At 45.8% G+C, this 13267-nt stretch overlaps 1 protein-coding gene across 2 annotated transcripts in view; it reads left to right on the top strand.

Annotated features, from left to right (window-relative positions):
* Positions 1 to 13267, top strand: part of NHS (NHS actin remodeling regulator) — a 339886-nt gene that overhangs the window by 5245 nt on the left and 321374 nt on the right. The gene's annotated exons all lie outside the window — the stretch shown is intronic.

Raw genomic sequence — 13267 nt, 5'->3', positions numbered from 1 at the left:
TGCTAAGATTTTATATGAATCATCTTATTTAATCTTCACAGTGACTCTATGAGAGTTATTTTCCTACTTTACTGAGGATTAGCAACTTGCTCTGGGTAGCAACAGCTAGAAAGTGCTGGAGCCTAGAATTAGGGTCCAGGTCTGAGTGCACAAACTGTATTCCCAAACATTAGTCTTTTCTCCCACACGTTGCTGCACAAATCCAGGGGAATTACAGTATTAAAATCAAGGCCCTTCTCGATACGCTTCTGTCCACTTGACATGTCCCTCCCTGCCTTCCCCACATTCCACCCCAGTCCAGTCACACTGAACTACTGGCTGTCCCCCAACTTGCCAGGCTTTCTCATTCTTCAGGCCAATGTGTATACTACTCTTTTCTTCTGGAACATTTCACTGGCTCATTTCTGCTCTTTCTTTGATAATCAGTGGACACGTCATCTTCTCTGTGAAGTGGAATCTGATTCCTTGCCTGCCACCTCCCGCCTCCGAGTTTTCTAGAACTCTGTGCTAACCTTTATCTTAGCTTTTCTCCTTCTGGACAGCAGACCGTGTTGGCGCCCTGCTAGATTCCTTCAGCCCTCACCTCTCATTCTGATGGCTGCTTACTGCCAACTCCTGTGACTCTGCCTAGGGCTTTTTCTTTTTTCTGACTGATGGACCGCGCTGGGCCTTGCACACAGGGAAAGCCAGAAGTGCCAGCGAATCATTGCCTCTGAAGTAGTACTCAATCAATGATGGACGGGACGTTGGTGGACCAGTGGCCTCACTTCCTTGCACCTTGGATGAGAGAGCTCTGAGGCACGTTCTACACCATCTCTCAGAGTTCCCCAGAGGACTGAGCTGCAGTTGCCCACAGTGGTGACTTATTTGAAAACACACTGTGTATTCACTATCTTCTTTTCTCCGTCTCACTTCTCAGTTACCTATGGGTGCTTCCTGGGGTCGCCTCCCACAAAAACTTCTTGCACTTGAACTTGCACTTGTACTCATCAGGTCTGGGAGAATCCATGTCAAAACAACCTGTTTAATCTTTGAACTGTGAGGACAAAGACCTAGGGCTGGGAGTGTGGTAGAGGTGATGCTTCTCATTCTTCTTCCCTAAATTCCTTCCCCGAGGGTTATTAGATTCGTCACATGGTCAAGCCCTCCAGACGCTCTGTGCTGGGTCTGGAAATAACTTACTACCCTTTAGTGGGCTCACAGTCTAACCTCTCATTGGCGTAGGAGGAGATCGTCAGTGCTTCAGAGGTGAGAAGAGGCTCGAAAGGAGCTCAGGTCCACGATGACCAAGACACACCCCCTCAGTTCCACACCGTTTCCTCGGCCAGCCTTTGAGAGCCCTGCCTATCGTCCTGTGGAATGGGCCAGTGATGATGGCCCCGAGAGATCCACACTCCCTGTGTGAGATGCGTAATTTCAGCCAGAGCAGACCCAGGAGCTGCTAAACCCATAAGTAGACTAGGAAGTTACACATGGGGGTGAATCGATCATTTGGGGTCGATACAGCAGTGCTAATTGGGGGTTCAGCCTGCTTTTGGAAGGATGATCCTTTTCTTCCCCATTCTGTTCATACTACTGCTCACAAAAACCCTTTGCAGTCTGCTTAACGTGTTTTTTTGTGGGGATGTTTTCGTAAGTCTGGTTAGGTGTCTTTTCCTCCTGGCTCTACTCATTGAGTTTTTCTGAGGCATTATGATACCCGAATAGCTCCATTGAAAGCTGCTTTTAAACCCATCATGGAGCTACTGAGAAAAATGCAATCTTTCAAGTGTTAATAATTCATGGGTGTAATTTCCTCATAACCAGTAACAGCAGCACATTTCTTTCTAGAATTTTCTTGTTGTACTGGATTGGGTATTTATTTATTTATTTATTTAATATTTATTTATTTAGCTGTGCCGGGTCTTAGTTGCAGCGTGTGGACTCTTAGTTGCAGCATGCGGACTCTTAGTTGCAGCATGCGGACTCTTAGTTGTGGCGTGCAGGATCTAGTTCCCTGACCAGGGATCAAACCCGGGCCCCCTGCATGGGGAGCGTGGAGTCTTAACCACTTGGGCGACCAGGGAAGTCCCTGGATTGGGCTTTTAAATCAAAACTATCAAACTACTTTACCTAGGAAATCCTTGAGGTTCTGTTGGGCTGATATTGCTAAGATGGTAACAATAAAGATACCTTTCTTCCTGTTTGTGGAGGCATTTTCCACACAATGCCATCAGGAAAGTGTAAATTCCACATAAGTGCTCAGAAACATCTTCAGTCTCAGGGCTTCTGGTCTACAGTGGGCATCACCTTTAAGTTCCAATCACATATGACATCTTTCCTGTTGTCCCATGTTAGCGCAAACGTCTTAAAGATCCATTGACTTCATATAATGCTTTGAATTTTTCTTTTGTGGCTGCATCCGTGCCTTGCGGGATTTTAGTTCCCTGACCAGGGATCGAACCCTGGCCCCCTGTAGTGGAAGCGCAGAGTCCTAACCACTGGACTGCCAGGTAATTCTCAATGCTTTGAAATTTTAGAACAAAGACAGTTTTAAATGCGGTTGGAATTTTGTTTTGATAGTTCAGTTGAATTTCTTTTTACTCTAGTAAAAATCGTGAACCAAAAGATTTTGTGGGACACTCGGTTAAAAACGATCATGGGAAGCGTATCCCAAGACCAAACCATCAATCACAAAAATTCCTGCAAGTTCTTTTTGCATCAAGAATTCCTCATGAATCACATCTTGATAGTAAGTGAAAACAAAAGATAATGAGGTGAGAATGGTTTCTGAATGTAAGCCTCTCATTCTAAGGTCTAAATTTGTTGAAATAAGGTTTTGGAGAGCACTCTTAACCAGACTGTAAGCCCACAAAGGGCAGAGACCCTGTCTAGGTCATCTTTGTAAATGACTAAGACAGGCAGGGTCAATTTTCGTTTCTGACGCTAATGTCTGTCCCTCAACCTGTTAATGATCATGAGAAGGTCTGAGTGTACTGAAATAGGAATCTGAGGACCTGGGCATCCGTGTGCTGAAAAATCACTTAATTGTGAATCGTCCAAGTCCTTCAAAGTGAAATTAATTAACCAAGAACAAAATGAAGTTAACAAGCGTTGGGCAGTCTTGGGATCTTAGAGTTGGGAAGGACCCTAGCGTCCCTCAAATCCAACCTCCCACTCAGGGTGGGACTCTTTTTAAAGATGTCCCAAGTGGAAGCCCATCTAGTTTCTGAGATTCCTAGGAGTGGCCACCCACAGCCCAACTTTATTGCTGGTTAGTTCCCATTCTCAAGTAATCCTTATCTACACTGAGACTAAATCTGTCTTTTGGCAATGCCTGCCTTTCAGTCCTAATCTGCTGTCTGGAGCCATATGGAATCTGCTTATAATCTCTTTTCCAGGACATCTTTAAGTGTCTGCAGGTGACTGTTATTGTCCCTTCTAAGCTTTCTTCATCCCAGGTGAAACAACTTCACTTCCTTCAACCAGGAATCTTAATGCCACATTTCCTATCCCCTTCCACTCTGGTTGCCCTCTGCCACAGGAATGTACCCATTCCTTTCTCCATCTGCATGCCCCCCTAGGACTAAGGGGGCCCTCATTGCCTTAACCTTTGGCACCACACCACTGGTGCATGATTGCTCTTGTAGCCCAACAAAGCCCTTTCCTTTATGGTGGCGGTTCTTTTACATGAGGCTTCCTGTCTTCCATTTGTGTAGTTGGTATTTTGAACTTAAATTTCACAAGACTCCCCCATTGTCTCTGTTAAATTGAATCTTGCTTGCTTCGCTCTTTCATTTCCAATCAGTGGTGATGGTTTAAATTTTTGATTCAGTGTGTCAGCTACCGCCCACAGCGTTTTGCTCTTTGCAGACATCCTAAACACGATGCTACCCAATCACCCACATCTTTGATAAAATTATTGTTCCGATGTACTCAAGGCCAGAGCCCACTGGCAGGCGGTGCTAACAACATCCCTCCAAGCTGACGTCTATTAATCACTGTTCCTTGGGTACCATTGTTGCAGCAGCCCCGAATGCTCCCCCCACCTTCCCATTCAAACCACATTTCTCCACCTTGCCCACAAGATCTATCATCGTGAGTGATTGTCAAATGGTTTGCTGAAATCAAGATACCATATGTCTGTAGCATTTCTTTGATCTCCCAGTCTAATAACTCTACTCAAAAGGGAAATGAGGTTAGTCTGGCTCAAACTGGACTCACAGCCATCAGAGGGGCTATTTAAATTTTCTTGTGTATAAAGGATAAAGAATTTATTTGGGGGAAGCTGCTTTGGTGTTAGCCGTGGAAGGACTGTAAAGCTGGACGGCAAGGGAACTCTCTGGGTCCTAGAGTCCGTTTCTCTGGCTCCAAAGTGCCTGGTTTGTCCAAGGCAGAGAATCCAAGTGCTTGTCCCTGCCTTTCTCTGAGGATACGTAGTGAGAACTTTATGTCCTTGTGCTCTGTTCCGTCAAGAAAGGTTTGGAATTTACAACCTTTGGAGTTTGCTTCGTCTCAGTTTGAGTGAGGTTGTCAGGTGTCTGGTTTATCTAATTGTCGAGGGGAAGCTAGTCCGTGGTTAAGAGTATGGATGCTGAAGTTAGACCACGTGCTTCAAATCCTGGGTCCTTGGTCTTCATCTGTTATGGGATGGAGATAAAAACAGTACCTGCTACATCAGTTTGCTGACAGGGCCAAAGGAGTCAAGTGTTCAGGCACTTAGAGCTGCGCCTGGCACATGGTGAGCCCCTGGTAATTATGGCTGTTATTTTATTGGTACTATAATTGGATCATGCAGAGTGGGAGGCCTGTGTTAATTTTTTCCAAGCAGGTGTAAACCTGTGCCTGAATCTGTGAAATGCTGGGTCAGGGGGAAGGAGACAGCTGACCAAGCAGTTCTCTGTCCCTCTGTGTGGTCAGACGGCTATTAAGATCTCTATGTTGTTTGTGGCCTCTTTTTGTTATGCAGAGAGGTATCAAAATAAAATGACCAATGATCTTAGCATCCAGAGTCATTCATTTATTGTATTCCAGGCACTCTTCTAGGCTCTTGAGTTTCACCAGTGAACAATAGTTCCAAACAGTTTACAGAGGAGAGAGAGAAACCATAAACAACAAACCTAGTATTACTTTTATGGAGATTACAAAGCACGTTAACAGGTGTTAAGTGTTATGGGCGATGAGGGCCGTCCAGAGGACTGGAGGGAGGTTGCCGTTTTCAGTGGGGCGCTCAGGTGGGCCTCGCTAAGGAAATGGCATTTGAGTGAAGATTGGGAAAAGGTGAGGGAGTTAATGATTAATGAGGTAGTGAGCTGGAGGACGCGTCTCAGCAGAGGAAACCGGAGATCCTGCAAAGGCCCTGAGGTGAGAGCATGCCTGGTGTGATGGAGAGCTGGTAAGGAGGCCAGGGTGGTGGATTTGGGGCATGCAAGGAGGAGAGTGGGGGGAGAGGAGGCCGGGAGCGGGGCTGGAAGGCGGCTCGGTGGTGTAGAGTGTAGAAGGCCATCGTGAGTGAGGACTCTGCCCTTTGCTCTGAGTGAAGGGGGGATTCACTGGACGGTTTCAAGGCTAGCAGTAACATGATTGACTTAGAGTTTAAAAGGACCACTTTGGGGCTTCCCTGGTGGCACAGTGGTTGAGAGAGAGTCCGCCTGCCGATGCGGGGGACACGGGTTTGTGCCCCGGTCCGGGAAGATCCCACATGCCGCGGAGCGGCTGGGCCCGTGAGCCATGGCCGCTGAGCCTGCGCGTCCGGAGCCTGTGCTCCGCAACGGGAGAGGCCACAACAGTGAGAGGCCCGCGTACTGCAACAAACAAACAAACAAACAAAAAAAAAAGGATCACTTTGGCTACTGGGTCAAGAAGAGACTGTGGGAGAGGCAGGGGTACAAGCAGACAGACCAAGTCGGAGGCTGTCCTGGTGAGACACAGTGGTAGTTTGGTGGAAGTAATGAGAAGCGGTTGGATCCAGCTTAGAGCTGTTGGCATCTTTTGTTTCATGTTCAGGGCTGGGCACCTCGGCCCACACAGAAGGGCATAAAGTTGAAAAGGAAAGGACCCCCCACCCCCCACCCCTTACTCTGCCGGACTTGCTCCAAGGGAAGCCATGTTATATATAACGTGTCGTGCTCCTGCTAGGAGGAGCGAAAGCAAATTCTCACACGTGTCTAATGCGTTTTGCAAAGCCACTTCTGAACGTCGAGGCAGGCACTTCTCTTAGAGTCTTGTTGATTAATCTTATTTTGATGTCTTGGAACAATTGAAAAGGTGTCCTAACGAAGTCTTTTTTTTTTTTTTTTTTGCGCCGTACGCGGGCCTCCCGCTGTGGAGCACAGGCTCCGGACGCGCAGGCTCAGCGGCCATGGCTCACGGGCCCAGCCGCTCCGCAGCATGTGGGATCTTCCCGGACCAGAGCACGAACCCGTGTCCCCTGCATCGGCAGGCCCACTGCGCCACCAGGGAAGCCCACGAATAGTCTTTTTACAACAGAAACTGGCACCAGGGAAGCCCAGGAATAGTCTTTTTACAACAGAAACTAACACAGCATTGTAAAGCAGTTATACTCCAATAAAGATGTTAAAAAAAGTCAGTGTATAATTTGCAGTGAAATGTACAGCTCTGAGGTGTGTAGTTTGGTGAGTTTTAACAACTGTATTCACCTGTGTAACCCACCCTCCTATTAAGATGGAGACTGTTCCCTCTCTTCAGATAGATAGTACTCTTCTGAGGTTAGAAAACAGTATTTGAACTCTGGTTCCCTCACACCAGCCCCTGTCAGGCCTGTTGTATGAATATGGGCATGGAAGATAAGAATTCCACAGAAACCTCTGGACCATCCAGTAGGATCAGACTAAGAACTAGCGATTCCATGTTTGAGATTTGCAAGGGAGCAAACTTCCAGTTATAACATAAGAGTCCTGGGGATGTAATGCACAGCATGGTGAGTATAGTCAATAATAACGTATATTTGAAAGTTGCTAAGAGTGTAGATCTTCAAAGTTCTCATCACAAGAAAAAAGACTGTAACCATGTAAGATGGTGGATGTTGACTAGGCTTCTTGTAGCAATCATTTCACAATATATGCCAATATTGAACCATTATGTTGTACACCTGAAACTAATATAATGTATGGCAGTTGTATCCCAATTAAAAAAAGACAAGAAAAAAAAAAGATTTCTAACCCAGATTGGGACAGTGGAGTTTCCTCACTTTGGTCTGATGGCGCTGACTGTTTATGACATCTTGGTGCCGAGCTCTAGGGAGAGCACCGCTTGACACAGGGATAAGAATCTGGCCTCAGAGGCCCCAGGGGTAACTTAGAAGTAGGAGTTTTTCTAAGATAAAGCTAAAATAACATTTAAAAAGAGATGGGGAATAAAGAACTTATTACTCTTAAGCAAATTTTTAAGTGGCAGGGAATGCTGATTTGTAACTGTTTTTAGCTGATGCTTGAAGCCTGGCTGGAGGATGAAGAAAGTTGTTTAAAATGTGATTTCTAATTATTATATCTAAGTGCATTTAGATTTGTGGAATAAGAAGCCCTACTCTGGAGTTCAGCTACTCTTGATTTTTACTGCTAGACAACTGAGGGAGGAAAGAAGTAGGAGTTATGAGGAAGGATGACAGCCAGTGAGACAGTGTTCATTAGAATATAATATCAATATTTATGTTTCTCTCCAAAGTGCGTCTGGACTCTCTTCCTCGAGCCTGGATTTATATATATATTTTTAACATCTTTACTGGAGTATAATTGCTTTACAGTGGTGTGTTAGTTTCTGCTGTATAACAAAGTGAATCAGCTATACGTATACATATGTCCCCATATCCCCTCCCTCTTGCGTCTCCCTCCCTATCCCACCCTCCCTATCCCACCCTCCCTATCCCACCCTCCCTATCCCACCCTCCCTATCCCACCCTCCCTATCCCACCCCTGTAGGTGGTCACAAAGCACCGAGCTGGTCTCCCTGTGCTATGCGGCTGCTTCCCACTATGGATTTATATTTTAATAATACGAGTAAAGCTGTATTTTCCGTGTGAATTTCGCATCAAAGTTCCGCTGCCTCAGCCAGCCCCCTCCTCGTCCCTGAAGTGCTCCCATTTACAAGATGGCACATGTTTATTGAGACTTTGATTCTAGGGATGAACTTTGGGGGCGGGGAGAGTGCAGCATGACTAAATACCACAGAAATCCTTTTCCATGTGAGAATCATGGGGCTTTCTGCTTCATAAATAGAAGAGAAGGATGCTTCAGAGTTTGGGGCAGTGTTGGGGGAAAGTGGGCAAACCAAGAAGAGACACTGGGAAGGATGTCGTGGAAGGTTTTCGGAGAGTTTCACTTGGGTTAAATGCCTTCAGTGTGAGAGAAGAGATTTTACAACCTTGCTCAGGTATCAGATGTCACTAGTGCTCATCTGGCAAAGTTTGAGCTTTCGCTAATTAAAACTAATCCAGTTGCACGAAGGAAAATATATTGCATAAGGTTGCTGCTCGTGTGGCTTTATTTTAACCCTTTCTCTGTAGCCTAAGACCGGCGAATCTCAGGCTGGTGTTAGGGTGGGAGGTGATAGTGAGAAATGAGATTCACTTACACACTCATTTGATGTGTAATCAAATGAGTGGTGTAGCCTATTAAGAGTATTGGCTGGTCAAGGTCAATTTGAAGCCCTTTTCGGTTTTCTTGATTGATTTGCAGATTCACAGTTTTCAACAGCTGTTGAGTGAGAAGGGAAATTTAAAAAAAAAAACAACCCAAACCAAAGAGACACCCTCCTTTACTTCTCAGGCTGGACTTTCTTTCCAAGTTGCTCTGTACACTTTTCTGTGGCCTATTCACCTTGGTTGGATCAAGCCCTCTTTAGGAAGCTTGGGTTCAAGTTCTGTACCCTGAGGGTCTGGGATTTTTTGTCGTAATCACAGGCTGTGTTCCTAATCCCAGTTGCCTTTCTAGTGAAAGGCCTTTGATTCTCTCAGATCTGATACTTGCCAGCTATGCAACCTTGGACAAATTTGTAGCCTTTTTGTCTTAGTTTCCTTATCTGTGAAATGGGGATAGTGTTAGGACTCACCACAGAGAATGGTTGTGAAGACTGAGCGAATCAGTCCATAGACAGGTCCAGCAGTGTGTGACATATACACAGAATACATAGTAAGTGCTAGTGAATGCCTGTATGCCATCAATGCTACTTTTTTGTTGTTGTTGTTTTATCATTATTATTATCAGGGGGCTTGGGTAAAGGAAACAGATGTGAAAATGGATAAAACCCAGCCCCTGTCGCTCCTCAACCAGCATAAATATTCTGGCTGGCTGGATGCAGGGTGCAAATGAGAGCAGAAGAATCTCAGCCCGCTTTCTGGCTTGGCTAGCCTACCGAACTCATGTCATGGGATACTGCAAGAACAATTTAGCATCGGCTGCCATTACACCTTCATTGTTTTGGGGGACGTGGACTTCTGCTGATGGCGGGGGAGGCCTGGCTGAGGACGTGTACCATTGTGGAAGTGGTGCTGAGTGCAGACACCCGTGCCCTCACTTTCTGGGACTGTCTGTATCGTGTCCGGTAATGATTTGCTTTGCCCTTTTCCCCCTGGGCAACACAGCCAGACTACATTTCCCAGCCTTCCTTGCAATTAGGTGGGACCATGTAACTGAGTTCTGTCCAGTGGAATGTGAGAGGAATAATTGCTCTCCTCTGGGATGGACATATAAAAGCTCCTACCTGATCCTCTGCAGTTTATTTCCTCCCCACTGTGCTGGTTGCATGCAGAGGATTCAGCAGAGGACTCCAAGGCCCTAAAGGATGGTAGAGCCACCAGACAGAAGGAGCCTGGGTCCCAGAATCACCACATAAAAGGCTGTCTGCCACCACCTGATTGGCTGTCACATAAGGGAGAAGTAAACTTTCCTTGTGAGATTTAGGGGATATTTGTTACAGCAGTTAGCTGACCCTGATTAATGTAGAGATACAGCGCAGGGAGAAAAACCGACTGGTTTTCCTGAAAATGAACAGATGATGAAAGTACTCCAAAGTACTTTCACGGAATAAAAGGGACTCTAAATATAGTCTTTTTTTTTTTTCTTTCCCTGAGAGACAAAGAGTTTCTATGTGTGCCCAGAGCAGTGTAACAGCTTTCCTCAAGTAAGCAAATGGAAATAAAGACTTGTTAACAGAGTTCTAGTTTCTAGAGGAATGTTGCTACCTGGAACCAAAAGAATTCATTCATATTCATTCTTTTTCTCTCCCACCATGTAAAAATGATGTACATATATTTGTAAAACTTTTAAGAGCTAATCGTAACACAAAGCAATGTGCACAAGTTATAAATGTACGGCTCAATGAATCTTTACGCATTGAACATACCTCTTTAACCAGCACCTGGAATAAGAAACAGCATTCACAGCCCTCTGGAAATCCTGCCAGTTCCTTTCCAAGCATGCCCCCCGCTCCCCACCTAGTTGGCCATTATCCTGACTTCTAACAGTCTGTTTTGGTCTGTTGTGTCATCATCCAGTATGTGCTTTTTTTTTTTTTTTTTTTTTTTTTTTTTTTGTGGTATGTGGGCCTCTCACTGTTGTGGCCTCTCCCGTTGCGGAGCACAGGCTCCGGACACGCAGGCTCAACGGCCATGGCTCATGGGCCAAGCTGCTCCGCGGCATGTGGGATCCTCCCAGACCGGGGCACGAACCCGTGTCCCCTGCATCGGCAGGCGGACTCTCAACCACTGCGCCACCAGGGAAGCCCTGTGCTTTTTTATATATGGATTTTTTTGTCTGCTCAAAATTATATTTGTGTGACCCATCTATGTTGTATGTAAGTGTAGTTCATTTATTTTCATTGCTGTATAGTATTCCTTTGTATGACTATACCGTGATTTATTTGTCCATTCTGTTGTTGAGGGGCATTTGGATAGTTTCCTGTTTGGGTTATTCTGAATAATGCTGCTATGAACATTCTAGTTCCTATCTTTTGGTGAACGTACCTATACTTTTCTTTTGAGTGAAAACTCCCTGCCTTGTAGTTTTACAAAACTCTCTTCCTCAGTAAGATGTTTCAAGGCTCTGACAGTGACTGTTCTTATTCCTTGCCGTCTCTTGGCTTCTAGGCTAAGCAAAAGTTTCGTTCTCCTTTTCTGGAATGTAAAGATTATGCCTGATCTGTAATGGCAAAGTTTGGGTGTCTAAAATGAAGGAAATGTGATTTACTTCAAAGGACCTTTTTTCTGCTTCTTTTTATATTAAAGCATAGCCATGGAGCCTTTTGATTCTCAGACGAGGGCTGTTCACAAAGCTGTGTTTCAGATCACTTGGAAACTCCTTGTAATCAGAGTTTGACATTGGAATCTTTACTGGTGCTGCTTCAGCTCTTCCTCTGTGAGAAGGAGAATCCTTTTGGATTTTCAGATTGCTTCCTTCCCTTGGGGAGGGCATGGAGGAAGAAGAGTGATGAGTCCTCTAATCCCTTGGAGGGATTAGCTTTAGAGCTGTCGGGAGTTGCCTCCTCTATTTGCCCCTGTCAAGATTTTATGCAAAATCTAGGCAAAGCAGAGCATTTCCTCAGAAGGGCAAGAGGCAACGAAGAGGGGAAAGCCTTTCCGTCCCCCTGAGAGGGTTTATTCTTGTGGCTCTGCTTTCAGGGCCTTGGATATCTGATCCACAAAGTAGCAACCCGGACTAGACGGAACTTTGTGGATTCTGGGGGTTGAAAAGGCCTCAAGCAAGTTCTAAAAAGCCACCCACTGGACTTTCTTTCAAACCTCCGATACAGGCTCAGCTTCCCAGACTCCATTGCTGAGGCTAGAAGTCCTGGACTCAAGGAGTAGTTTAACCCCCTTAACCCCACCCCAGCCCCCCAGGCTTCCTCACTCTTTGGTTTGAAATGACCAAGACTGGAGAATTGAGGCCCGACTGTTTGAGTCTGAGCCTTCTCCTTCAAGCCTCCTGGGAATATCCGAAACATCTTGGGGGCTCCAGCAGCCCTACGGCCGCCTGGTGTTTTGATGGAACGTTTGGTTCCTTTGGGTGTGAAAGTGTGTGAAGCCTTTACAGTTAAGTCTGAAAAATGGCTGTGAAAGGGCCCCGGGGAACCCTGCTGCCGAGTGACACATAGCTGGGCCTTTGAAGGGGGGGGGGTGTTTATGATAAATTTGAACATGGTTTTCAACTTGACTATACTTTGCTGTATTCCTTTTCCCAGCTAGAGGATAAGTGAGCTGATTTTTTCCATGGGGGAACTGCTTTGGACCATTAACCCAGATTTTCTTCAAATGCAGAGGAGACTGTAACTGACTTTCGGCTTTTAAAAGCTGGAGGCCTGATGAGATGGCTCTGTGAGGTCAGGAGTAGCAGCTGGGGCCAGGATTTGTGCTTCTCTAGGAACCAGGTGTGAAATGCAAAAGAGCTTTATGCAGAATAAGAGGCCTTTAAAAATCCTGATTTACTCTGAGGACCTGGGTCACTCTTGCTTAAATCCACTGCTTGTCTCGAGTTGCCCTTCTCTTCTGGGGGGCACAGCCGAAACCAGGGCCTACAATTTCTTCTTCACCCCTGAAATTTTTTTCTGTGGCCAGCCCTGCCCCTAGTTTTTAGAAAATGGCTGAATTTTTGTCTGAGCTGACTGTCATCAAGGAGATTCTTCTGGACATGTTCAGGCGGACATCAAGCAAATTCACGGGCACACTCACGTTTCCTTAACATTTGTTGTGTGACTGCTTTCTGCTAGCACATGTTATTCATGTTATTTCACAAGCCCCTCAAAACGCTGTGATGGAAATGTGATTTTTTTTTGTAGATGAGGAAACGGGGGCTCTCCTGGTGGCTCTAAGAGCACACCGCTTAAAAGGGCCTCAGCCAGGATCCAGACATGGCTCTCTGTCTTCAGCTTTGCTCCTCTCTTTACCCTGCCCAGCTCCTTATCGCCACTGAGATAGCCTTCTGCCTCCAGTTTATGATGGGGAAGCAGAGGCATAAAAAAAAAAAAAGACATACAGACGATGTCCAGGTGGGACCTTGGATGCTCAGAAGGGCTGGGATTGGGACGTCCGGACAGAAAGGTTCACCAATCAAGGAGTACCAGCCATGCATCTGATGGCAGGCATATGGCTTTGTTGGATGTTAACACATGTGATGGGGCCAGGCAGTGGCTACGTGTCTGGCTGTAACTAATTAGTTGTTTGATGGTAACTTCGTAGATTGGGTAAAATAAGGCATTGGCTGTAGCAGGAGTCATCTCCTATATCAAGGCCTTTACTACCTAGACCCAGAAGATTCACCTCCTGGATACACAGGATTCT

This window comes from Mesoplodon bidens, assembly GCF_964165515.1.
Source record: "Mesoplodon bidens genome assembly, chromosome: X".
In the NCBI taxonomy this organism is placed as follows: Eukaryota; Metazoa; Chordata; class Mammalia; order Artiodactyla; family Ziphiidae; genus Mesoplodon; species Mesoplodon bidens.
This window is presented reverse-complemented; position numbering and strand designations above follow the sequence as displayed.